Here is a 9,346-nt window from a genome sequence, read left to right on the forward strand (position 1 = left end):
AGAACTAGCACTCCTGGAAGAAAGGATATTGCGGAGACATGGCTTAGCCACAGCCTGGGGGATGTTTCTAGAATGAAACTCCGCTGTAGAATGAAAATTTCATTCTAGAAACATCCCCCAAGTTGTGGCTAAGTCACCGCAAAATCCTTTCTTCCAGGAGTGCTAGTTCTGCAAGGTTCGCAGGAGAGCTTCTGTGAAGTGTGGAAGGTAGGAGACGAGGCATTGGCGAAATTAAAGCTGCCGGCCGAAGTGGCCGAGCGGTTCTAGGCGCTACAGTCTGGAACCGCGCGACCGCTATGGTCGCAGGTTCGAATCCTGCCTCGGGCATGGATGTGTATGATGTCCATAGGTTAGTTAGGTTTAAGTAGTTCTAAGTTCTAGGGGACTGATGACCACAGCAGTTAAGTCCCATAGTGCTCAGAGCCATTTGAACCATTTGAATTAAAGCTGTGGGGACGGGGCTTGAGTTGTGTTTGGGTAGCTCAGTCGGTAGAGCACTCGCCCACCAAAGGCAAAGGTCCCGAGTTCGAGTCTCGGTCCGGCCCATAGTTTTAATCTGCCAGGAAGTTTCATATCAGCGTACACTCCGCTGCAGAGTGAAAATTTCATTCTAGATATAAAAACACCTACTTGAACCAGGAAAATAAACCACTACAAAACTGATATATACTTGAGGGTTGCGGATTTCTAAATCTGCGTTGTTAGCGAGGGCTCGAATTGATGCTATTTGTAGTAAACCGTAGGTAGATTTTACAGCGACATGCATCATTATCAAACAGCATGTGAGGAAGACCTCTAATTACTCAGAAAGTGTCGAGAACTAGCCTATAACGGTGAAAATGTTCTTTTTCTCAGTCTTGATCAAGAAACCATGAAAACCTGTCACCCTTTTACATACCACGCCTGTAGAGACAGGGAGGGAAAAATTACTTTAATAACAACTTCTAGTGGCCATCACCATGCTGTCTGTTTTTACTAAAATGGGCAGCTGCCTTACAGTTTACTATCACGACTGTGATGCAGGCATCAGTTTCGTCTAGTAAGAGCAATTGGACCTGCCCTCTCGCTTAATCACCTTGACTATGATAAAGCTACTAACATAAATTAAAGACAGGTCGTGAGGTTAGTGTTACGCAAGTATGAGCGTTAGACAGACTCAAATACACAGAGTGATAAGCCAGTACATAATGTCCACTGCCCGCCGCGACGTTGGGTTGTGCCTGATGGCGTTGCTGGCACCTGAGACGGTAACAAAAGAATCTAAGCGGAGCAGACAGACGGTAGATCACGCTAGCGAAGATATGTGCTGCAAATGGTGAAATCTGTTGAGATAAGTGACACTGACCAAAACAGATTATTGTTATGCGGTGCCTGTTAACTAGTATCTCGAAAACGGTGAAACTGCTCGAATACTCACATGTTACTGTCGTCCACATCTAAGGAAACAGCTAGAACGGCAGTGAACCTACCACTAGGCGCCAAATGGTCTGACGTCCACTGCTCTTCACAGAGCGTGTGTTTAGGAAGCTTGTCTGCTCTGTAAAGTTGATAGATGTTGATGGCTTGCGTCTCTGCCGAAAGAGCACAATTTTGAAGCGCACCGTTAATAGTACACAGTTCAACATGGTGCTCCCTCATGATGGCCCAGTGACATCATCAGTTATGTTTGCAGTGGACAGGGGACCATCGGAATTCAACCATCGATCAATGGAAACGTGTCGGCTCGTCGGGTGAATTACATTTTGGCTACGCTAGGTCGGTGGTCGTCCGCACAAACGCCGTCATTGAGGAGAACGGCGGCTCGAAAGGCGCAGCGCGCTACGGACGCAGGCTAGTGGGAGCAATATTAAGCTGTGTGAAACATTCTCCTGCGCTTGCATTGGACCTGTTGTATTAATAGAAAATATGCTGACAGCGGCGAACCACCTGGATATCTTCATGCTTCTTGTCTTCCTCGATGGTGACGTCATCTTTCAGCGCTACATGTGTCCTTGCATCGAAGCTAGAACCACGCTACAGTGATTTGAAGAGCGATATAGTGAACTCACATTGATGTCTCGGCGACCAAATTCACCTATTGTAAATCCTATGGAACCCACTGAATCGTTGTCGGGTGATTCAAATGGTTCAAATGGCTCTAAGCATTTTGGGACTTAACATCTGAGGTCATCAGTCATCTAGACTTAGAACTACTTAAACCTAACTAACCTAAGGACATCACACACCTCCATGCCCAAGGCAGGAATCGAACCTGCGACGGTAGCAGCCGCGTGGTTCCGGACTGAAGCACCTAGAACCGCTCGGCCACAGCGGCCGGCTCGTTGTTGGGTGACATTAGTGCGTACACAACTCAGCAGTTATTTGCGCGAATTACATGACCCGTGCGTAGACATCTAATGCCACATACCTCCACAAACCTCGAAAATAGCTCTGAGCACTATGGGACTTAACAGCTGAGGTCATCAGTCCCTTAGAACTTGGAACTACTTAAACCTAACTAACCTAAGGACATCACACACAGCCATGCCCGAGGCAGGATTCGAACCTGCGACCGTAGCGGTCGCGCGGTTCCAGACTGAAGCGCCTAGAACCGCTCGGCCACTCTGGTCGGCTCCACAGACCTACCAACAAATAAACTGTCGGATCGCTGATACGCAGAATCAGTGATGTGTTTCGCTCCAAAGACGGACAAACAAGCTATTAAGCAGGTGGTCATAATGTTTTGACTCATTAGTGTGTATTGAAGATATATTCCGCAATTACAGATACAAAAGCTTATTTAATCAGTTAAGGGGAAAAAACTAAAGTGAGTGGAAAAGTGACATTAAGTTTCAACTTTTACATATTATTAGACCTTTAGTCAGAGCCTGACAAACAGGAGCAAAACTCACACAGGAACTGTTTAAATACGCGAGGAGTTAACAGCGAGCGAGAGAGAGATTCCGTCAGTTGACCATATGACGGAAGCAGAAATACACCGTTTCTTGAGTTACAGCAAGGGTGATTTCGTGGTTTACCTTCGAGTTACCATCGTGATATTTATGTATTAATCAAGTTTTGCGAGTCGCGAGATATAAGATGCTTAAATGCTTTCATGGTGTCTAAACTACAGATTCTGGGGCTCGGAGGTTGGCTGTACCTATCGCGGAAACGTGTTATCTCAACAAAGCGGTCAAAAACTAACTGCTCCCAAAGAAAACAATCGACAAAGCAAAATTTCTCTACTTTTTTCGGCCAGCCTGTCTTGCTTCTAGCAAAGGCCGCTCTGGATTGTTAAGTTGCCACGTATTTGCGTACTCTAACGGCAGCCTTCCTACTGGAGGTGGGTCACTGTATGCAAAGGTGTTTAATTACGTCATTTTGACAGTAGTTTGTAACTTTTTAAGGCAACTAGATATTAAATCGCAGAAATCAGTCTTTCTCGCAAGGATTTATTAAAAATTAAAAATGTTACTTAAAATCCGTCTTGATTGCAATTTTATTTATTTATTTATTTATTTTTATTTTTTTCAGTCAAGACGGATTTTAATTAACATTATAAAATCACTGATTGCTGTTATGCCATAAGACATTATGTCTGTTTTTGCAAAAAAAATTAAAAATGTTACGTCAACTTGGTAACCGGTTTCGTTTTTATCAGAAGTCATCTTCAGACCACGTCTCTTAAATGTTAAACATTAGCATTCTTTAGGGGGAAACAGGCGTCAAAATTACACATTTCATCTATGTATACAGCGTGAACGTTACTAATACTGACAAATTGCAGGGACGGACTCCTGACTGGAAAATAGAGGAAAGAGGGTCCTACGAACGTGTGTGCAGAAATGGACGGTGTGCATGCAATGACAACAAATAGTCCTGCAAGGCTGGAGTGCATAGCATCCACGTCACAACAGATGTTCAAAGTGGTCTCCATGGGATGTTGCCTCGTCGGTAAAGAAGAATGTTTGCAGAACTCCCATAATTCTAATAGAAACTAAACTCCACCCGAACAGGCCATGAAGGCCCAACGGTACTGATCGGCCTCTGTGTCATCTTGAGCCCACAGGCGTCACAGGATGTGGATATGGAGGGTCATGTGGTCAGCACTCCGCTCTCCCGGCCGTATGTCCGTTTACGGTACCGGAGCCACTACTTCTCGAACGAGTAGCTCCTCAGTTTGCCTGACAAGGGCTGAGTGCGCTCAGCTTGCCAACAGCGCTCGGCACACCGGATGGTCACCCAGCCAAGTGCTAGCCCAGCCTGACAGCGTTTAACTTCGGTGATCTGACGGGAACCGGTGTTACCACTGCGGCGAGGCCGTTGGCTCCCATAACTGTAATGATCTGGTGCAAAATAGATCGACAAAAGCCTTCCCGTAGAGGGAAATTCGCTGCTGATAATACTTGCACTCGCCGCATGTGATAGGGATAGTAGCGGTTGTCATGCAGGACATACGTAATCGTACATTAACTTACACCATGTCGCCGAACCACTTGTCTGTACCTTGTACTAGGGTCGTCTTAGCATCCTATAGAACCAGGTCCTACAGATCTGGTGCATGCACAGTCCGCCATCTCAATGAACTGTCTGAAAGGACCCATGATAACACAGACTCCCGAAATGAGGTTTAAATGTTTCATGATGTGGTTGGTGTCTGTGAGGGTACTTGTTTTCGCTTAGCCGTGCTGCCTCTCTACCGTTCCTATCTTCTTGGCCTAAACGAACACCATCTAGGTTCAAATGGTTCACATGGCTCTGAGCACTATGGTACTCAACATCTGAGGTCATCAGTCCCCTAGAACTTAGAACTACTTAAACCTAACCAACCTAAGGACATCACACACATCCATGCCCGAGGCAGGATTCGAACCTGCGACCGTAACAGTCACGCGGTTCCGGACTGAAGTCCCTAGAACCGCACGGCCACCGCGGCCGGCGTACGCCATCTAGGCTTCCTCCCGATGCGCTTACAGTACGCTGCATCAATCACAGAGACTGCAGTACACAAGGAACACACATCACGTAGACAAAGGAATTTTCATTCGTCACCGTCAGCCATCGTGGCAACGATGTATTTCAGGACACGTGTACATCCATTTCCAGTCAGGAATCTATTCCTGAAGTTGTCGGTTTTATTAGTGTTCATCCTGTATAATAAATATGGACAGACTTAATAAAATAAAAAAATTTCATACCATCACGTGGTGAGCAGGGACGAAGCGGAACATTGGTAAGTGTTGAAGAACATGACTGGTAACTGTTAAATAGTGTGAAAGCGTTTCCCGTTATTAAGGGGAAACTCCGCCGCTCATCTGCTGTATAACATCATCGGGAGCCAATAGGGCTTAACATACGATGATAACACATATGAAACATAATACATCGATCTAAATGTAGATGAAATATGGTATTAAGGATTATATAAAAATCTGGGTCTAGGTTCAAATGGCTCTGAGCACTATGGGACTTAACATCTGCCGGCCGTGGTGGACGATCGGTTCTAAGCGCTACAGCCTGGAACCGCGCAACCGCTACGGTCGCAGGTTCGAATTCTGCCTCGGGCATGGACGTGTGTGATGTCCTTAGGTTAAATAGGTTTAAGTAGTTCTAAGTCCAGGGACTGATGACCTGAGATGTTAAGTCCCATAGTGCTCAGAGCCATTTGAACCATTTGAACCATCTGTTCTGGGTTTAGCTGTATTTGTTCCGTCGCGTTTACACTTCACAATAACGTTACCAAAAGTCGACTTGGGCAGCTTTGGAAGGTAACGTCAAATGACAAGTCCACGTTCGAAGTCACCGCTGCATACTGCCATACTGTTTCTGACAACACAGCCTTGCCCACCTCTTTTTACATTGGCGAGTCTGCCTCTAGTGGCATTTAGTGGTCAATTCCGCATTACGTGGGCTATCAGTACACTTTTTATCAGATCATATATACACCTCGATATCATAACAATATAGATGCAAAACAAAGCATAGGGATGTAGATAGTGTAGTGCCGAATCAAACGCGTTTGGCAGTCAAAGAGGACAATGCGTGCAGCCTTTAATGACTGCAGATGCCTCTAATTTCGAAAGATCTCTCGCAGAACCAAAATCAGTTCTGGTCATCTACAAGGTGTTTCTAAGTCTTTTCATTAAACGCTAAGGGTGATAGTTCTTATCATTGGGAGTAACTTTTATTAGAAAAAAAATGTTCAGGGACGCTCCCCGGTAACGCTAGACTCGTGTACTACCCGGCGACCATGTCTCTAACAAAAGTTGTTCCTCATGACGTGTTCTATCGCCCCTAGGCGTTTGATGCAAAGACTTTGAGACACTCTCTCTAAAAGCTTTTACTGGTACCTAAGTTAGCGATCTGACAGCTGGGGATACAATAGAACTGAAACTGAGGGCAGCAAAGCAATGGCGTCCAGCTCCTTTCCTTAGTTGTCTACCGTTACTAGCCATTTCCATATTTATGTCTTTTTGTATCACGTTGGTCTGCTTCACACAAAAACATGGAAATTCTGGGATTCTCTCGTCATAATCAGAATCATTTTTCCGCTGTAAACATTGTATGTGAGACATTTCATTTTTTCCGAGCTGTTAGCACGTTGCAATCATGTCACTGATTAAAAATAGGCAAACTGGCGTTGCCCACATAGTGGTCAATTTGTCAGCAGTATTGTGAAGCTCTGAAATATGCACTGAACCTGAGACGAGTAAGTCACAGATTGACTAGGGGCATCTAAATTCCAACTATTAGGCAAAGACTTATGATCAAGAAGAAGAAATAAAGTGTAGCGAAAATGGCATCTTTTCATTAAGTTGTGCTGTACAGCTTTTATAAAAGGTTTCTGTTCTATTGGCAGTAGGTAATACTACAAATTGTGTATTTACGAGAACACTTCGCTTTGTGCACTTTATTGGATGCAGAATGTATGGCATAAGATTTTCGGACGCTGGTCAACGTCTGTATACAACCATTGCAAAATTTAGGCAGTACTCATCGTGCTTTAACTTTGCTGACGCTCTGCGTAGAATGTACCAATCCCATTTCGATGACTTCAGTGAGTTCCAAAATGGTACTATTGCCTTCTGCGTCTACATCTACATAGAAACTCTGCAAATCACATCCTAAGTGCCTAGCAGAGGGTTCATCGAACTACCTTTACAATAATTATGTGTTATTCCCCTCTCGATCAGCGCGCGGAATTACGAACACCTATATGTTTCCGTGTGAGCTCTTATCTCCCTTATTTTATTGTAATGATCGTTTCTCCCAGTTTAGGTCGGCGTCAACAAAATGTTTCCGCATTCGGAGCAGAAAACTAGTGATTGAAATTTCGTGAAAAATTCACGCAGCAAGAGAAAAGCCATTTTTTAAAATGATTTTCACCCCAAATTCTGTTTCATGACCGTGACACTCTCTACCCTATTTCTCGATGATACAAACGTGCTGCTCTTCTTTGAACTTTCTCGATGTACTCCGTTAACCTTGTCTGGTAAGGATCCTAAACCGAGCAGCAGTACTCCAAAAGAGGACGAACAAGCGTAGTGTAGACAGTCTCTTCAGTAGATCTGTTGCATCTTCTAAGTGTTCTGCCAATAAATGGCACATTTTAGTTGGCCTTTCCCACAACATTCTCTAAGTGTTCTTTCCAATTTAAGTTGTTCGCAACTGTAATTCCTAGGTATTTAGTTGAACTTACACCCATTAGATTTGAGTGATGTATCCTTCTGATAAAAATAGAATTGATTTGCCAGCGAACAAAGAACAGGAGTTGGTGATATTTGGGAACGTCTTATGGTGGTGGAGGAGAAAGAGGGGTGGGGGAATGGAGCTGTGGTGCACATGTCGTTTATTAAAGCAAATAAATCCTGTGCGGTCTGTAAGGTCTCAGAAACACGAAAGTTGCTGGGATTTAATACATTATTTCAAGTGCCATAACAAAATGCTACGTAGTTGAAATGAAACAAATCTTTTCGTTTCAGGTATTTTAAAATGTTCGTTGGAAAGTACCACATTCGTTCAGTGTTTACACTACAGTTACTTCTGCTATTATCAAATTAGTCATTATTCGTTAGTCGTAAAAGTGATATGTTGTTTAGGTTCCAAGAAAGGAAATGTTTAGAAATTAAATTTTTGGAACTGTTTAGCGTCTTTTAATTTCACACAACGCTGGCAGTGAAATGAGTCCCGAGAAAAAGCATAACGTTGATGTTCTCTCATTTTCGGAACAATTACAGAAAAGTCATCATTTTAAACGCCGTAATGTGTTTCTTTCAGGCTTTCGCAATTACGTGAGCGCTAGCTGCCAGCATTCACAAAAGAAATTCGTTTTAAATTCTCTCTTCGTAATAGCGACTGCAACGCTGGTTCATTTAGCAGTTACGTCTGCATGTTTCATTGGAGTAACCACTAAACTGAATTCATGTTCAACGTCATTATTAGTTTTGAAAGACCAAAGGCACATACATTCTTTGTTTACTTAGTCAACAAGTCATGTGCACTGTTTTTCTTTCACCCTCTGCACATTCCTGCTACAATGAAGTATTTTATTCAGTTACTTAGCTCCTTTCATCTCGAATATTTTGCTTTCTTTGTACCTATAATTGTTTATTTAATTAACGTGTTTCACTCTTGGTCATACAGAAAACCGTTGGCTCTTTTGTTTTCACCACAGCTTACAGATCTGAAAATTCAGCACTGTTAGCAATCTGAACTACCCATGAATGTCATATTTCTCGTACTAGTACCTTATTTTTCGGATTATTGAACGTCTCTCCGAACGCCCAGATTTCGTGATTTCTACCCTGGCGGAAAAAAATGCAACGCCCTCAAGAACAATATAATTTCATTGACAAGTAATGGCTATTTAATTTCCCCACAATGATAATGGCTTCATTCACAAAGCTGATAATATGCTAGATCAGTTCGAAGAACATGCCGTGAAATAAATCGTCTTTACTGGGCTCTAAAACCACATAATTTTAAGAATACATTGTATATTGCATTGAAAAAGAAATGACGGCCGCTGTCCTGATTCAGCATTGATCAAGGAACTGCAAAACTTTTTGCGCAGATTATACACGAGAAACCACTACCGTTAAATGTCATTCTGTATTATCATAAGAGAACTGAAGATTTAATTAATCCCATGGAAGAGGACATTTAGTATCGTGCAGCAATCTAAGTGACAAATACATACTATTATGCAAGGAAATGTTTAAGAAATGCGTGGTAGTTTATGTTTTACCAAAGTAATCCTGTAATTACGTATGTGAAGACCCTCTGCTTGTAACAACGTGGTTACATTCCATGCGTATTAGTTTTCAGTGCAATTATAAGCCTTGGAAAAGAACAGTTATCAGGATTA

At 43.0% G+C, this 9,346-nt stretch overlaps 1 pseudogene; it reads right to left on the reverse strand.

Annotated features, from left to right (window-relative positions):
- Positions 1 to 4,189: 4,189 nt before the first annotated feature.
- LOC124726223 lies at positions 4,190 to 4,307 on the reverse strand (annotated as a pseudogene).
- Between the last annotated feature and the right edge of the window lie 5,039 nt (positions 4,308 to 9,346).

This window comes from Schistocerca piceifrons, chromosome 1, assembly GCF_021461385.2.
Source record: "Schistocerca piceifrons isolate TAMUIC-IGC-003096 chromosome 1, iqSchPice1.1, whole genome shotgun sequence".
NCBI lineage: Eukaryota > Metazoa > Arthropoda > Insecta > Orthoptera > Acrididae > Schistocerca > Schistocerca piceifrons.